Source organism: Zalophus californianus, chromosome X (genome assembly GCF_009762305.2).
Source record: "Zalophus californianus isolate mZalCal1 chromosome X, mZalCal1.pri.v2, whole genome shotgun sequence".
In the NCBI taxonomy this organism is placed as follows: Eukaryota; Metazoa; Chordata; class Mammalia; order Carnivora; family Otariidae; genus Zalophus; species Zalophus californianus.
The window spans coordinates 103,770,713-103,785,351 of record NC_045612.1 but is presented as its reverse complement, the minus strand read 5'-3'; the positions used below and the strand labels follow the sequence as shown (position 1 = coordinate 103,785,351).

The 14,639-nt window shown below is 36.6% G+C and overlaps 1 pseudogene; it reads right to left on the bottom strand.

Annotated features, from left to right (window-relative positions):
* Positions 1-561: 561 nt before the first annotated feature.
* Positions 562-936, bottom strand: LOC113930339 (annotated as a pseudogene).
* Between the last annotated feature and the right edge of the window lie 13,703 nt (positions 937-14,639).

The following is a 14,639-nucleotide window of genomic DNA, read 5'->3' as shown; positions in this document are numbered from 1 at the left end:
CCCTCTTGTCCTCTGGCAACCATCAGCTTGTTCTCTGCATTTATAGGTCTGATTCTGCTTTTTGTTTTGTTTATTCTTCATAAATCGAATCATACGGTATTTGTCTTTCTCAGACTTACATATTTCACTTAGCATAATACCCTCTAGGTCCATTAATGTTGTTGCAACTAGCATGAAGCCATCCTTTTTATGATTGTATAATATTCTGTTGTAGGTATGTATATCATATTTTCCTTATCTTTTCATCTCTTCATGGACACGTAGACTGTTTTCATATCTTGGCTATTGTAAATAATGCTGAAATATGCATAGGGGTGCATATGTCTTTTTCAGTTAGTATTTTCAATTTTCTTTGTGTAAATAGCCAATAGTGGAATTATTGGATCATATGGTATTTCTATTTTGAATTTTTTTTTTTGGCTCTTTTCAGTTTATTGCATGAAGGAGTTACACTAGTCCAAGTTAAAAGCAGACCCCAAATAGTTACATTATATAAGCTGTGAAGTTTTTAAACTCGTGACAAGGGACAGAAGGGAAATTCTACTCATTGCAAGGAAATCCTCACTTCAGCTTCAGTGAGCCAAAAGCACTTAAAAACCCATGAACCATCAGCTGGTCATCCTTAGCCAGTCCAGTCTATACCAAGAACTGGGATACGTTCTTGCGCTAGTCACCCTGTAGCTGAATTACTTCTCCATATTCTGGATGCTCAATTACAGTACCATTGCAGGCAAATTTCTTCTTAAACGACTTCACTGGTTTCTTATTATCCATAATTATCAGTGATCCCTTGGACTGTAGTAAGGGTCTTCCTGCCATTCCTCTGTTGAATTCTTATATATGGATGTAATCCTCAGTGCCAGCAAGAAGCAGCTCATCACCCTTACTTGCATCAGCAAAGGGATCGAAAGAATGGAGGTTCTGGATATGGGACATACAATACAATTCCTTTCCCTTGGTGGAAACAGCCTGAGGAAGGCAGTGATGGGAGAAGGCGGGGGGGGGGGGGCGGGGGGACGGAGCGTCCAGATGCAAGGGGGCTCAAGGGGGAGGCAGTGGCTCAGTGACTCAGCCTCTAATTTGAGTTTTGTAAGAAACCTCCATACTATTTTCCATAGTGGCTGTACCAATTTACATTCCCACCAACAATGCACAGAAGTTCCCTTTTTTTCCACATCTCCATGAACACTTTTTATTTCCTGTGTTTTTTATTTTAGCCATTCTAACAGGTATGAGGTGATATCTCATTGTGGTTTTGATTCGCATTTCCCTGATTAGTGATGTTGAGCAACTTTTCATTTGTCTGTTAGCCATCTGTATGTCTTCTTTGGACAAATGTCTATTCAGGTCCTCTGCCCATTTTTCAATGGGATTTGTTTTTTGGTGTTGAATTATATAAGTTCTTTATATGTTTTGGATATTAACCCCTTATTGAATGTATCATTTGAAAATATCTTCTCCCTTTCAGTAGGCTGTTTGTTTTGTTGATGGTTTCCTTTGCTCTGCAAAAATTTTTTATTTTGGTATGGTCCTGATAGTTTATTTTTGCTTATATTTCCCTTGCTGTAAGAGACATATCTGGAAAAATGTTTCTTTGGCTGATGTCAGAGATATTATTGCTTGTGTTCTCTTCTAGGGTTTTTATGGTTTCAGGTCTCACATTTAGGACTTTAATACAACTTGAGTTTATTTTTGTGTATGGTGTTAGGAAATAGTCTGGTTTTATTCTTTTACATGTAGCTGTCCAGGTTTCCCACCATCATTTATTGAAAAGACTGTCTGTTCCCCTTTATATACTCTTGCCTCTTTTCTCATAGGTTAATTAGACCTAAAAGTGTGGGTTTATCTCTGGTGTCTCTATTCTGTTCATCTATATGTTTGATTTTTGTGCCAGTACCATACTGTTTTGATTGCTACAGCTTTGTATTATATCTTGAAATCGGAGACTGTGATACTTGTGATACTTTGAGGTGGGGCCTTTCTCAGAAATGCTTTGGCTATTTGGGGTCCTTTGTGGTTCCATACAAATTTTAATAGTATTTGTTCTAGTTTTGTGAAAAATGTTAGTGATATTTTAATAGGGATTGCATTAAATCTCTGTATTGCTTTGGGTAATATGAACATTTAAACAATATTGGTTCTTCCAATTCATGAGCATGGAATATCTTTCCATTTGTGTCATCCTCAATTTCTTTCATTAGTGTTTTATAGTTTTTGGAGGACAGGTCTTTTACCTCTTTGGTTAATTTTATTCCTAGTTATCTTATTCTTTTTGGTGCAATTATAATGGTGTTGTTTTTTAAAAATTTGATTTCTGTGACTTCACTGTGAGAGTATAGAAATGCTACCAATTTCTGGGTATTAATTTTGTATCCTGCCACTTTACTGAATTCATTTATTACTGCTAGTAGTTTTTTTGTTGGAATCTTTGGGGTTTTCTATATATAGTATTATGTCATCTGGAAATAGTGCCAGTCACTTTCTTCTTTACCAATATGGATACCTCTAATTTCTTTGTGTTGTGTGATTGCTGTTGCCAAGACTTTCAGTACCATGTTGAGTAAAAGTGGTAAGAGCGGACATCCTTGTCTTTTTCCTGATCTTAGAAGAAAAGCTCTCAGTTTTTCACCATTGAATATGATGTTAGCTGTGGGTTTTTCTCATGTGACCTGTACTATGTTGAAGTATGTTCCCTCTAAACCTACTCTCTTGAGAGTTTCTTTTATCATGAATGCATGTTGAATTTTGCAAATGCTTTTTCTGCGTCTTTTGAGATGATTATGATTTTTACCCTTTGTTTTGTTGATGTGGTATATGATGACGATTGTTTTGCAAATATTGTATTATCTTTGTATCCCAGGAATAAATCCCACCTGATTGTGGTGAATGATCTTTTTCATGTATTGTTGGATTTGTTTTACTAATATTTTGCTGAGGATTTTTGCATCTCTGTTCATCAGAGATATTGGCCTGTAGTTTTCTTTATTTGTGGCGTCTTTGTCTACTTTTAGTATCAGGGTAATGCTGGCCTCATAGAATGTATTCAGAAGCTTTCCTTCCTCTTCTGTTTTTCAGAATATTTTGAGGATGTTTGGTAGCATTCACCTGTGAATGTGGTCTTGGACTTTTATTTTTTGGTATACTGATTCAATTTTATACTAGTAATAAGTCCGTTCAAATTTTTTTCTTTCTTCCTGATTCAGTTTTGGAATGTTATATGTTTCTAGGAGTTTAACTATCTTTTCTAGGTTATCCAGTTGGTTGGTGTGTCATTTTTCATAGTATTCTCTTAGAATCCTTTGTATTTCTGTGATGTCAGTTGTTACTTCTCCTCTCTCATTTTTGTTTTTATTTGTTTGGGTCCTTTTTCTCTCTCTTTTTTTTTCCCCTTGTGTGTCCTACTAAAGTTTTGTCAATTTTGTTTATCTTTTCAAAGAACCAGCTCTTGAGCTCATTGATTTTTTTCATTTTTGTTTTTTTTTTTTTTAAGTCTCTATGGCATTTTTTTCTGCTCTGATCTTTATTATTTCCTTTGTCCTCCTCCCCTGGGTCTTCATTCTTCTTTTCCTAGTTCCTTTAGATGTAAGGTTAGATTGTTTATTTGAACTTTTTTCTTGTTTCTTGAGGTAAGCCTGTATGATTATATACTTCACTCTTAGAACTGCTTTCACTCTGTTCCAAAGACCGGACCATTGTGTTTTCATTTTCATTTTTCTCCATGTATTTTTAAAATTTCTTCTGTTTTTAAAGTTTTATTTATTTGAGAGCAAGCTCATGCATGAGCTGGGGGGGCGGGTTGTGTAGAGGGGGAGGGAGAGAGAGAATCTCAGGCAGACTCCCCATTGAGTGCAGAACCTGATACAGGGCTCAATCTCACAACCCTGAGATCATGACCCAAGCTGAAATCAAGAGTTGGATGCTTAACTGACTGAGCCACCCAGGTGCCACTAATTTCTTCTTTGATTGTTTCCTTGACCCATTGGTTGTTTAATGTCATGTTGTTTAGTCCCCATGTTTTTGTGTTTTTCCAGTGTTCTTGTGATTTATTTCTAGTTTTATACCACTGTGATCAGAAATGATGCATGGCATTATTTCAGTCATCTTAAATTTATTGACACTTGTTTTATGGTGTAATATGTCATCTCTTCTAGGGAATGTTCCATGTGCACTTGAAAATAATGTGTATTCTGTTGGTTTTTGATGGAATGTTCTGTATATATTTGTTATGTCCATCTGGTCCAATGTGTCATTCAAAGACATTGTGTCCTTGTTGATTTTCTGTCCAGATTATCTATCCGCTGATGTAAGTTGAGTGTTAAAGTTCTTTACTATTTATATATTACTATCAATGTCTCTTTCTGTCCATTAATATTTGCACCTAGTATTTAGGTGCTCCAGTGTTGGTTGCATAGATATTTATAATTGTTGTATCTTCTTGTTGGATTGATTCCTTTATCATTATGCAATGCCCTTCTTTGTCTCTGGTCAGCTTTTGTTTTAAAGGTTTTTGTTTTTGTTTTTGTTTTTTTGTCTGATATGAGTATTGCTACCCTGGATGGTTTTTTTTGCTTCATGGAAGCACAGTGAATGTTTTTCCATCCCTTCACTTTCGGTCTGTACGTGCCTTTAGGTGTGAGGTGAGTGTCCTGTAAGCAGCATGTAGATGGGTTTTGTTTTTTTTTATCCATTCCACCACACTGTGTATTTTGATTGGATCATTTAGGCCATTTACATTTAAAGTAATTATTGATAGCTATGTACTTATTTCCATTTAAAAAATTTGTTTTCTAGTTGTTTTTGTAGTTCTTCTTTGTTCTGTTCTCTTCATCTCATTCTTTGTGATAGATGAGTATCTACAGCATTATGTTTGGCTTTCTTTCACTTTATTTTTTGTATATTTGTCATAGGTTTTGTGTTTGTGATTACCATGAGATTTATATATAACATCCTAAGTAAATAGCTATCTATATTAATTTGATGGTCATTTCAGTTCAAACACATTCTTCAAATAAATTTTCCACACCTTTCTCTCTCTTCTGAGACCCTTTAATGCAAATATTTGCTTGATGTTGTCCAGGAGATCTCGTAATCTATTGTCTTTTTTTTTTTTCACATTTTTTTTCCTCTTTTTGCTGCTCAGCTTGGATGCTTTCCATTACCTTGTCTTCCAGATCGCTGATACATTCTTCTGCATCCTCTAATCTACTGTTGGTTACCTCTGGTGTATTTTTTATTTCAGTTTTTGTATTCTTGAACTCTGGTGCTTTAAATATTTTCTATCTCTTTATTGAAGGTCTCACTGAGTTCTTCCACTCTTTTCTCCAGCCCAGTGAGTATCTTAATGATCATTACTTTAAATTCTATATCAGGCATATTGGTTATTTTTGTTTCATTTAATTCTTTTTTTTTTTTCTGAGTCTTTTTCTTGTTCTTTCTTTTGCAGCATATTTCTCTGTCTCCCCATTTTGCTTGTCTCTCTGTGTTTGTTTCTGTGGATTAGGTGAAATGGCCACTTCCCCTAAACCTGAAGGAATGGTCCTGTGTGTGGTGTTCCCCATGTACACTGTGTGTGATTGCTGACTTTGGCTGGCTGACTAGAGCTGTGGCTATATATTGCTAGTTACTCTTTTAAGGGGGAGAGAAGTTCCTGCAGCCCCTCAACCTTTTTACACTGTAGCTTTTTCTCTGTGTCCCAATGGCTTCTGTGCCTGCTGAGGTTGCAGGCTCATGGAGATCACCAGACTCACCCATTATGGTGTCCTGACCCTGCTCCAGTCTAGGCTTTTAAGGTGGGGTGGATATGTAAACCATGTCATTCTCCAGCCCCTCTGACCTGGAGAGCATTCCCACAGCTCCTCTGCTGCTTGGCAGAGTTCTAGTGTTTTCTCTTTTATATGCTAGTTGCTCTTTTAAACCACATCATTTTTTTCTGTGTCCATGGTCAAAGGAATCTGTTCCTGGACCCTCAGCATTATCCCTCCTCATTGCTTTTAGCAGCTTAGAGGGTGGGGGTTCCCTTTGTTATTGTATCTCCATTTCTCTAGCTCTTCTCTCTATCTTTGGTTGTTTAGTAGTTGTTCACTCAGCCCTCAGTTCTTCAGGAGCGATTGTTCCATTAATAGGTGTAATTTGGTATGTTCCACGGAGGTGAGTTCAGAGTCTTTCTATGTTGCCATCTTGAACTGGAATTCCCAATGTCAGTTGTTTTTTAATCAGTTTCATTCCCAGCACCTAGCATAACTCAAAGAACAGAGTATGCCTCAATAAATATTTGAGGACTGAATAAATTAATGAGGACTGAATAAATTAATGAGGACTGAACACTGGAAAAGAAATTTGTATGTAGTGGAAGCTGAGAAAAAAACAAACATGGAAGTTAGAAGAAACTCAGTAGAGACTTTAGCTTCAGAAGTTGGGGGTGAAGGAGTGAATTTCACAAAGGAAAGGAGCAGTAAACCTATCAAATGCTGCTGGAAAGTCAGTTGATCCCATGGAATTAACCAATATGTGGGTAAATTGATGACTTTAGGGATAGTGGTTTCAGTGGAGTGATGAGGGCAGAATCTGAACTATAGCAGGTTGAGGAATAACATAGAGAAGAGGAGATAATGTATATAAACAGATCTTTAAACATATTTGTCGGGGCGCCTGGATGGCTCAGTCATTAAGCGTCTGCCTTTGGCTCAGGTCATGATCCCAGGGTCCTGGGATCGAGCCCAGCATCGGGCTTCTTGCTCCGCGGGAGGCCTGCTTCTCCCTCTCTCACTCCCCCTGCTTGTGTTCCCTCTCTCGCTGTGTATCTCTTGTCAAATAAATAAATAAATACTTAAAAAAAACCATGTTTGTCTTTGGAGAAAAGGAGGGAAATAGAGTGGTATATATAACAGCACATGGCTTAAAAGGAGAGTCTTTTATTTTACTATGGGAGGAAGATGCTGACATTTAAATACTGATAGAAAAGAGCGAGCTGAGAGAAAGAGTGAAGATACAGAATTTAAGTATCTATAGAACAAAATGAATACTATTTTTGTTAAATAAAATGAGGGAGATTCCCTTGAAATGGGTTTTACTTCCGTCCACCCAGGCTAGACCTTTAAAATCAAGAAAAGCAATTCAAATTTTAGTATAAAGCATGAAAATGAAATAAGGTAATTACAAAGACTATTATGGCTAGCAGAGTATGATCGGTACCCCCTTGCCACCCTCTCACCTGGGATGTCACGTAAGACTGAGCAATCATTGGGAATTTACATTTTGAGACCTTTGAAAATGAAATGAAACCTACATACTAGTATTTCCTTTTTCGAAGTTAATTTAATAGGCTTAGTTTATAAATAATGCTAATTCCGTTGGAAATTTCTGAAGGACATTCCTAGTTGTTGTGGTTGTTTTATTCTAGTTTACAGATTGATTACTGTCAAGTAGCATGATAAGGATACAAAAGAGACAAGGACTGGGGATTAGAAGGAGTCAGCGACAGCTCTAGCTCTGTTGCTAATTAGCTCTGGGACATTGCCATCCTCCTTAATCTTTCCTGCCTTACTTTCCCCATCTACAAAATGAGCATAATAAGGTCTTTCATACTTCTCTCACAAGGCATATATTATGAGGATCAAATGTGTTCATGTGTATGAAAGCCTTTTTATTCATATAAAATACTATTCACAGGAGCTGGATGAGAAGAAATGAAACCTCAGTGCAAAATGTTGCTTCATCCCTTTCCAGGCATGTGACTTTTGACAGGCTCCTTAACACTTTTATTCCTCAGTCCCCTCACCCAGGAAGTAGGGGTAATATTCCTTAGTTCTGGAAATTTTTATTAAGATTAAATGAGTTGTGAAAGAAATGAGAGAGCAGACCTGTTAAATGTGCCTTGATGTGAGGTTTATTTGGCCTATGATTTTGTTCTTTTATTTTCAATGTAGGGGGAGACGACTCTAATTGGATGGTTTGACATTAGACAGGATTTAGGGTCTGATGGGTTAAAGTCTTTTACACCTTTGTTATTTGAGGGGTGGTCCCCAGGCCGGCAGCGGCAGCAGCACTAAGGAGCTTATCAGGAATGCAGAATCTTAGGCCCCACTCCAGACATAATGAGAATATACATTTTAACAAGATCCCCAGATGATGTGTACACAATTAATTTTGGAAATCACTGTTTAACAAGCCATCTGGTTGTGAGAAGTGGGTTCAAAGAGCACAGTGAACATATTATAACCTATGATGCCATTTCCTCCCCTTCATTATCTTTGTCTTCAGTTTCCCGACTCTGTTTTACTATGAAAATGAAATGAACTGAAGATGAGAAAAAAAGAGCGAGAAGTTGAAGAAGCTTCAAATATGTTTGTGAAGTGGTTTTCCACTAGGGCAAGAATTAGCTTCAGAGCTGTCCTGTGCCTTTCTATTTGTTACTCATTAGATGTCTCTGCCTGGAATAACACTGTCAAAGTGGGGCCCTTCTTGTCCTCCCTGCCCATCTGTTCTTTAACTTGCCACCACTGTCAAAGGCCCTATTAAAATGCTCTGTGCTAAGGAGAGTGTCCAAGTTACTGCTTATTAACAAGCAAGGTAGTTTTAGTTCTACAGATTCTCCTGGTTGCTTCTCACAGATGAAGGTGAAATGTAGAAAAATATTTAAGCACTGAGTTTATGACTTTTGATTAGGCATTTAGAGATACGTCCTTTTCAAAAAGTAGGCAGAAAATAAAGTTGAGTCTGTTGCAATAAATTTCAGTAACAATCAAACTGCATAGTCTGAGTCTATCATGAGTAAAAATTGCATTGTTTCTTTTTCAAATTTATTTTACTTTGTGAAATGACCCATTGGAATACTGGGGAAGCTTGTTACTGTTGACACTGATGATATTTCAGCAACATAGTAAGTTTGCACATTGCTGATAAAGGTAAAGTAAGTCTACTTTAGTTCAATCCAAGATCTGTAGCTTTTTGCTAAATATCAAGAGAGTCATCTTGTCAGTGCTCCAGAGGAAAGGGATTTACAAGTTATCCAAAATAGGTTAGAATCTCCTGGGATGAAAAGATACGTCATGAGAATAAATGTATGGTGAGGTTATCAGGGGAGTGTTTCTAGTTGACGCCCACAATTTTTAAATATTTCCTTCGTTAAAATTCTTCCTTTAAACAGCAAATGACCCTTTAAACATAGCATCTAAATTTTGATTTATGGTAAATCGGATGTTAGTGCAGTTTGATTTAAATGTCTTTAGGGGTCGCCATGATTTTTGAAGCAGTATATATTGTGTTTCTGTGGAGGCCTCCCACACAACATTTAAAGTTTTGTGTGTCCCTTGGAGGTTTAGTGAGAGAATTGTTGCTCTTTATTTCATGCTAACAGGCTCAATTTTTCAATTCATAATTAAATAGCCCATAGTCATGTTGAGGGGCTGCTAGAATTGGTGCTACTCAAGCAAACCTTGAGGAAGTTATGGCAAATAAAGGCTAAGAAGATGATCGCCTGAGAAATAAAGATGATTAAATAGTCAGACCCACCAGGGCTCTCAGAATACAGTTAGCAGTGATTATGAGCATTTGAAACAAACACAGATCCAGTCATTGCTAAGTAAAATCAACGTTGAATAATGGATTCTGCTCTTATGATCTTGCTGCAAAATTTAGAAAAGGAAATATACAAATGAGTCTTTGCAAAATGTCTGAAAGGCAAGGAAAAATAGCATTTCAAACAAGCAAGTTTACTGTAAATAACATTAGCTTGAATAGTATGCAATTCACATGTTAGATATGGTCTTGTTCTATGTTATGTGTTCAGGTTCAAGGTAAAATAGACCTATTAATAATTTTTTAAGTTCTCATTTTGCTAACCTTTTCACTTCTGGCTGTTGGGAGAGCAAAATCCCAATGACTAAGATTCTTTTGTGCTTTACACCCTTCAGAAACAAGAAGATATTGAACACTTTGTTGTTAAAAGGAAGAAAAGGCGGGAGGGAAGGAAGGGAGAAGGGAGGGAAGGAGGGAGGGAGGGAGGAAGGAAGGAAGGAAAGAAAGCAAGGCAACAAGGCAGACAACTTGCATGACCTGATGTGGTTCATTAAAAATTCAGCCCGTACCTTCCAGAGTATCACTTCCAATTAAGATCAATTTATGATTAGACAATGTGGGCAGCTATCTTGGTAACATGTTTTGATTGGATCTGCAAATTGAAATCCTACCTTAAAGTAACTCTTTTTTTTTTATTTGAGTATAGTTGACGTACTGTATTACATTAATTTCAGGTGTACGACCTAGTGAGTGATTCAGTAAATCTATACATCATGCTGTGCTCACAAGTATGCTATCATCTGTCCCCATAGAGCACTATTCTAATACCATTGACTATATTCCACGTGCTGTATCTTTCATCCCGTAACTTATTTGTTCCGTAACTGGAAGCCTGTATCTCCCACTCCTCTTCACCTGTTTTGCCCACCTCCCACCCCTCTCCCCTCCGGCAACCACCAGTTTTTTTCTGTATTTATAGGTCTGATTCTGCTTTTTCTTTGTTTATTCATTTGTTTTTTAGATTCCACATATGAATGAAATCATATGGTATTTGTCTTTCTCCGTCTGACTTACTTCACTTACCATAATACCCTCTAGGTCTGTCCACATTGTCGCAGATGGCAAGAGCTCATCCTTTTTCATGACTGAGTAATATTGCATTGCATGTATATGTTTGTGTATGGGTGTACACACACACAGATACACACCCCGCATCTTCCTTACTCATTTATTTGTCAATGGACGCTTGAGTTGCTTCCATATCTTGGCTATTGTAAATAGTGCTGCAGTCAATATAGGGGTGCATATATCTTTTTGAATTAGTGTTTTCATTTTCTTTCAGTTCAAAGTAGCTCTTTCTCAAATCTTTGGGAAATTATTTTTCAAGTTATTGTTTCAAAACGCAATAAAGCATATGTGTATTCTTATTTAAAAGTAATGCACTATTATTGCAGAGTATTTTAAAATATAGATAAACAAAGCAGAACAAATAGTTCTGATTTCACTGCCTAAAGAGAGAACTAGTGTTTACATTTGTCCATTAGTGTTTTTTAGTACATACGCACAAATTATAAAAAATGTTTTGTAATATAACGGTTTCCCTTAATATATGGGAAAGATCTTCCTGAACACTGCATATTCTTTTACAACTTAAGTTTTAAAAGATTGAATAGTATTCCACCTTGTGAATTTGTAATAATTTGTTAATCAACACCTATTTGGGAATGTTTATATTATTTATAATTTTTAGTTTTTAAAAACAATACTGAAATCAACATTGTTGCTCAGTGATTTTCAGCCAGAGGTGATTTTACCCCCAACTGGACATCTGGCAATATCTGTAGATATTTTTGGTTGTCTTAATGGAGTGGAAGGGGGAGATATCATTGCCATCTAGTGAGTAGAAAAATATATTTAATAAAATTATTGAAGCCTGACTGAGGTTCCCTAGATGTGCTTATAAAATTAAGATATTAATTTCCACTTTTTAAAAAGATTTTATTTATTTATTTGACAGAGAGCGAGATAGAGAGAGCAGGAACACAAGCGGGGGAGTGGAAGAGGGAGAAGCAGGCTTCTCGCCAAGCAGAGAGCCCGACACGGGGCTCGATCCCAGGACCCCGGGACCATGCCCCAAGCCGAAGGCAGATGCCTAACGACTGAGTCCCAGGCGCCCTTTAATTTCTACTTATTAAAAATAATACTTTTAACTTTATCTACCAAAAAGTTCAAAGTTTCTGTTGAAAAAATGTTTTATAATTTCATTTTTGTATTCAAGTATAATTATACAGTGTTATATTAGTTTCAGGTATACAGTGTAATGATTCAACGATTCTATAAATTACTCAGTGCTCATCAGGTGTACTCTTAATCCCCTTTTATCTATTTCATCCATCCCTACACCCACCTCCTCTCTGGCAACCACCAGTTCTCTGTATTTAAGAGTCTGGATTTTTGTGTCTTTTTTTTCTTTGTTCATTTGTGTTGTTTCATAGATTCCACATATGAGTGAAATCATACGGTATTTGTCTTTCTCTGACTTATTTCATTCAACATTATACCCTCTAAGTCCATCCATGTTGTTGTAAATAGCAATATTTCATTCTTTTTTATGGCTGAGTAATACTCCATTGTATATATAACCAAATATTCTTTATCCATTCTTCTATGGTTGGACACTTGGGTTGCTACCATATCATGACTACTACAAACAATGCTGCAGTAAACAGAGGTGCTATCTTTTCAAATTAGTGTTTTTGTTTTCTTTGGGTAAATACCTAGTAATGCCATTACTGGATCTCACAGTAATTCTATTCTTAATTTTTTGAGGAACTTCCATACTGTTTTACACAGTGGCTGCACCAATTTGCATTCTCACAAGTAGGGCATTTTCTCTACATCCTTGCCAACACTTGTTATTTTTTGTGTTTTGATCTTAGTCATTCTGACAGGTTTAAGGTGCTGTCTCATTGTGGATTTGATTTGCATTTCCCTGATGATTCATGACGTTGAGCAACTTTTCATGAGTCTATTGGCCAACTGTATGTGTTCTTTGGAAAAATGTCTATTCGAGTCCTCCACCCATTTTTTAGCTGGATTGTTTGGTTTTTATGGGTCTCTTTGTTGTTGAGTTGTATAAGTTCTTTATATATTTTGGATATTAATCCTTTATCAGGTGTATCATTTTCAAATATCTTCTCCCATTCTGTAGGTTGTCTTTTTGTTTTGTTGATGGTTTCCTTCACTGTGCAAAAGTTTGTTATTTTGCAGTAGTCCCAATAGTTAAATTTTGATTTTTTTCCCTTACCAGAGGAGACATGCATAGAAAAATGTTTCTATGGCTGATGTTAAAAAAATTACTACTTAAAAAAAATTACTACTTATAGGGGCTGCTGGGTGGCTCAGTAGGTTAAGCATCAGCCTTCGGTTCAGGTCATGATTTCGGACCTGGGATTGAGCCCTGCATCAGGCTCCCTGCTCAGCGGGGATTCTGTTTCTCCCTTTCCCTCTGTGCTCTCTCCCTCGTGCTCTCTCACTCTCTCAAGCAAATAAATAAAATCTTTAAAAAATTACTACTAATTACTACTTATATTTTCTTCTAGGAATTTTATGGTTTCAGGTCTCACATTTAAGTCTTTAATCTCTTTAGAGTTTTTTTGTGTGTATGGCATCAGAAAATGGTCCAGTTCCCTTCTTTTGCATGTATGTGTCCAGTTTTCCAAATACCATTTGTTGAAGAGACTCTTCCCCCCATTGTATATTCTTGCCAGTTATGTCATAGATTAGTTGACTATAAAATTGTGGTTTTATTTCTGAGCTCTCTGTCCTGTTTCGTTGATCTCTGTGTCTATTTTTGGATGGGACCGTATTGTTTTTGATTACTACAGCTTTGCAGTATACTTCGAAATCTGAGATTTTGATAACCTCCAGCTTTGTTTTTCTTTTCCTAGTTTGCTTTGGCTTTTGTGGTTCCCTGTGAAAAATGATGTTGGTATTTTGATAGAGATTGCACTGAACCTGTAGATTGCTTTGGGTAGTATGGACATATTAACAATATTGGTTTATCTAATCCATGAGCATGGGCTATCTTTTTTTTATTTTTTAAAATTTTATTTATTTATGTGACAGAGACACAGACAGCGAGAGAGGGAACGCAAGGAGGGGGAGTGGGAGAGGGAGAAGCAGGCTTCACACCGAGCAGAGAGCCCCATGTGGGGCTCGATCCCAGCACCCTGGGATCACGACCCGAGCCGAAGGCAGATGCTTAACCAACTGAGCCACCCAGGTGCCCCAGAATATCTTTCCATTTGTTTGTGTCATCTTCCATTTCTTCCATCAGTGTTTTTTGTTTTGTTTTGTTTTGTTTTTTAATCAGAGTACAGGTCTTTCACTTCCTTGGCGAAGTTTATTCCTAGGTATTTTTTTGGTACAATTATAAATAGGATTGTTTTCTTAATTTCTCTTTCTGCTACTTATTAATACATAAAAATGCAACACATTTCTGGGTATTAATTTTGTATCCTGTGACTCTACTAAATTTCTTTATTAGTTCTAGTAGTTATTAGGTTGAGTCTTTAGGATTTTCTATATATCATATCAGGTCATCTGCAAAGAGTGGAAGTTTTACTTCCTATCACTTTGGATGCCTTTCTTCTTTTTTCTTGTCTGATTGCTATGGTTTTGATATATGCTGTACTACGCTGAATGAAAGTGGTGAGAGTGGACATCCTTGTCTCCTTGCTGATCTTAGAGGAAAAATTCTCGTTTTTCACCATTAAGCATGGTGTTCACTGTGGGTTTTTCATATGTGGCCTTTATTATATTGAGGTATGTTCCCTGTAACCATACTTTGTTAAGAGTTTTATCATGAAAGGTTGTTGTACTTTGTCAAATGCTTTTCCTGCATCTATTGAAAAATGATCATATGGTTATTAGCCTTTCTCTTGTTAATGTGTTTTATCATGTTGATTGATTTGTGAATATTGAACCATCTTTGCATCCCCAGAGTAAATCACACTTGATCATGGTGAATGATCTTTTTAATGTATTGTTGGATTTGGTTTCCTTGTATTTTGTTGAGAATTTTTGCATCTGTGTTCATCAGAGACATTGACTTGTAGTTT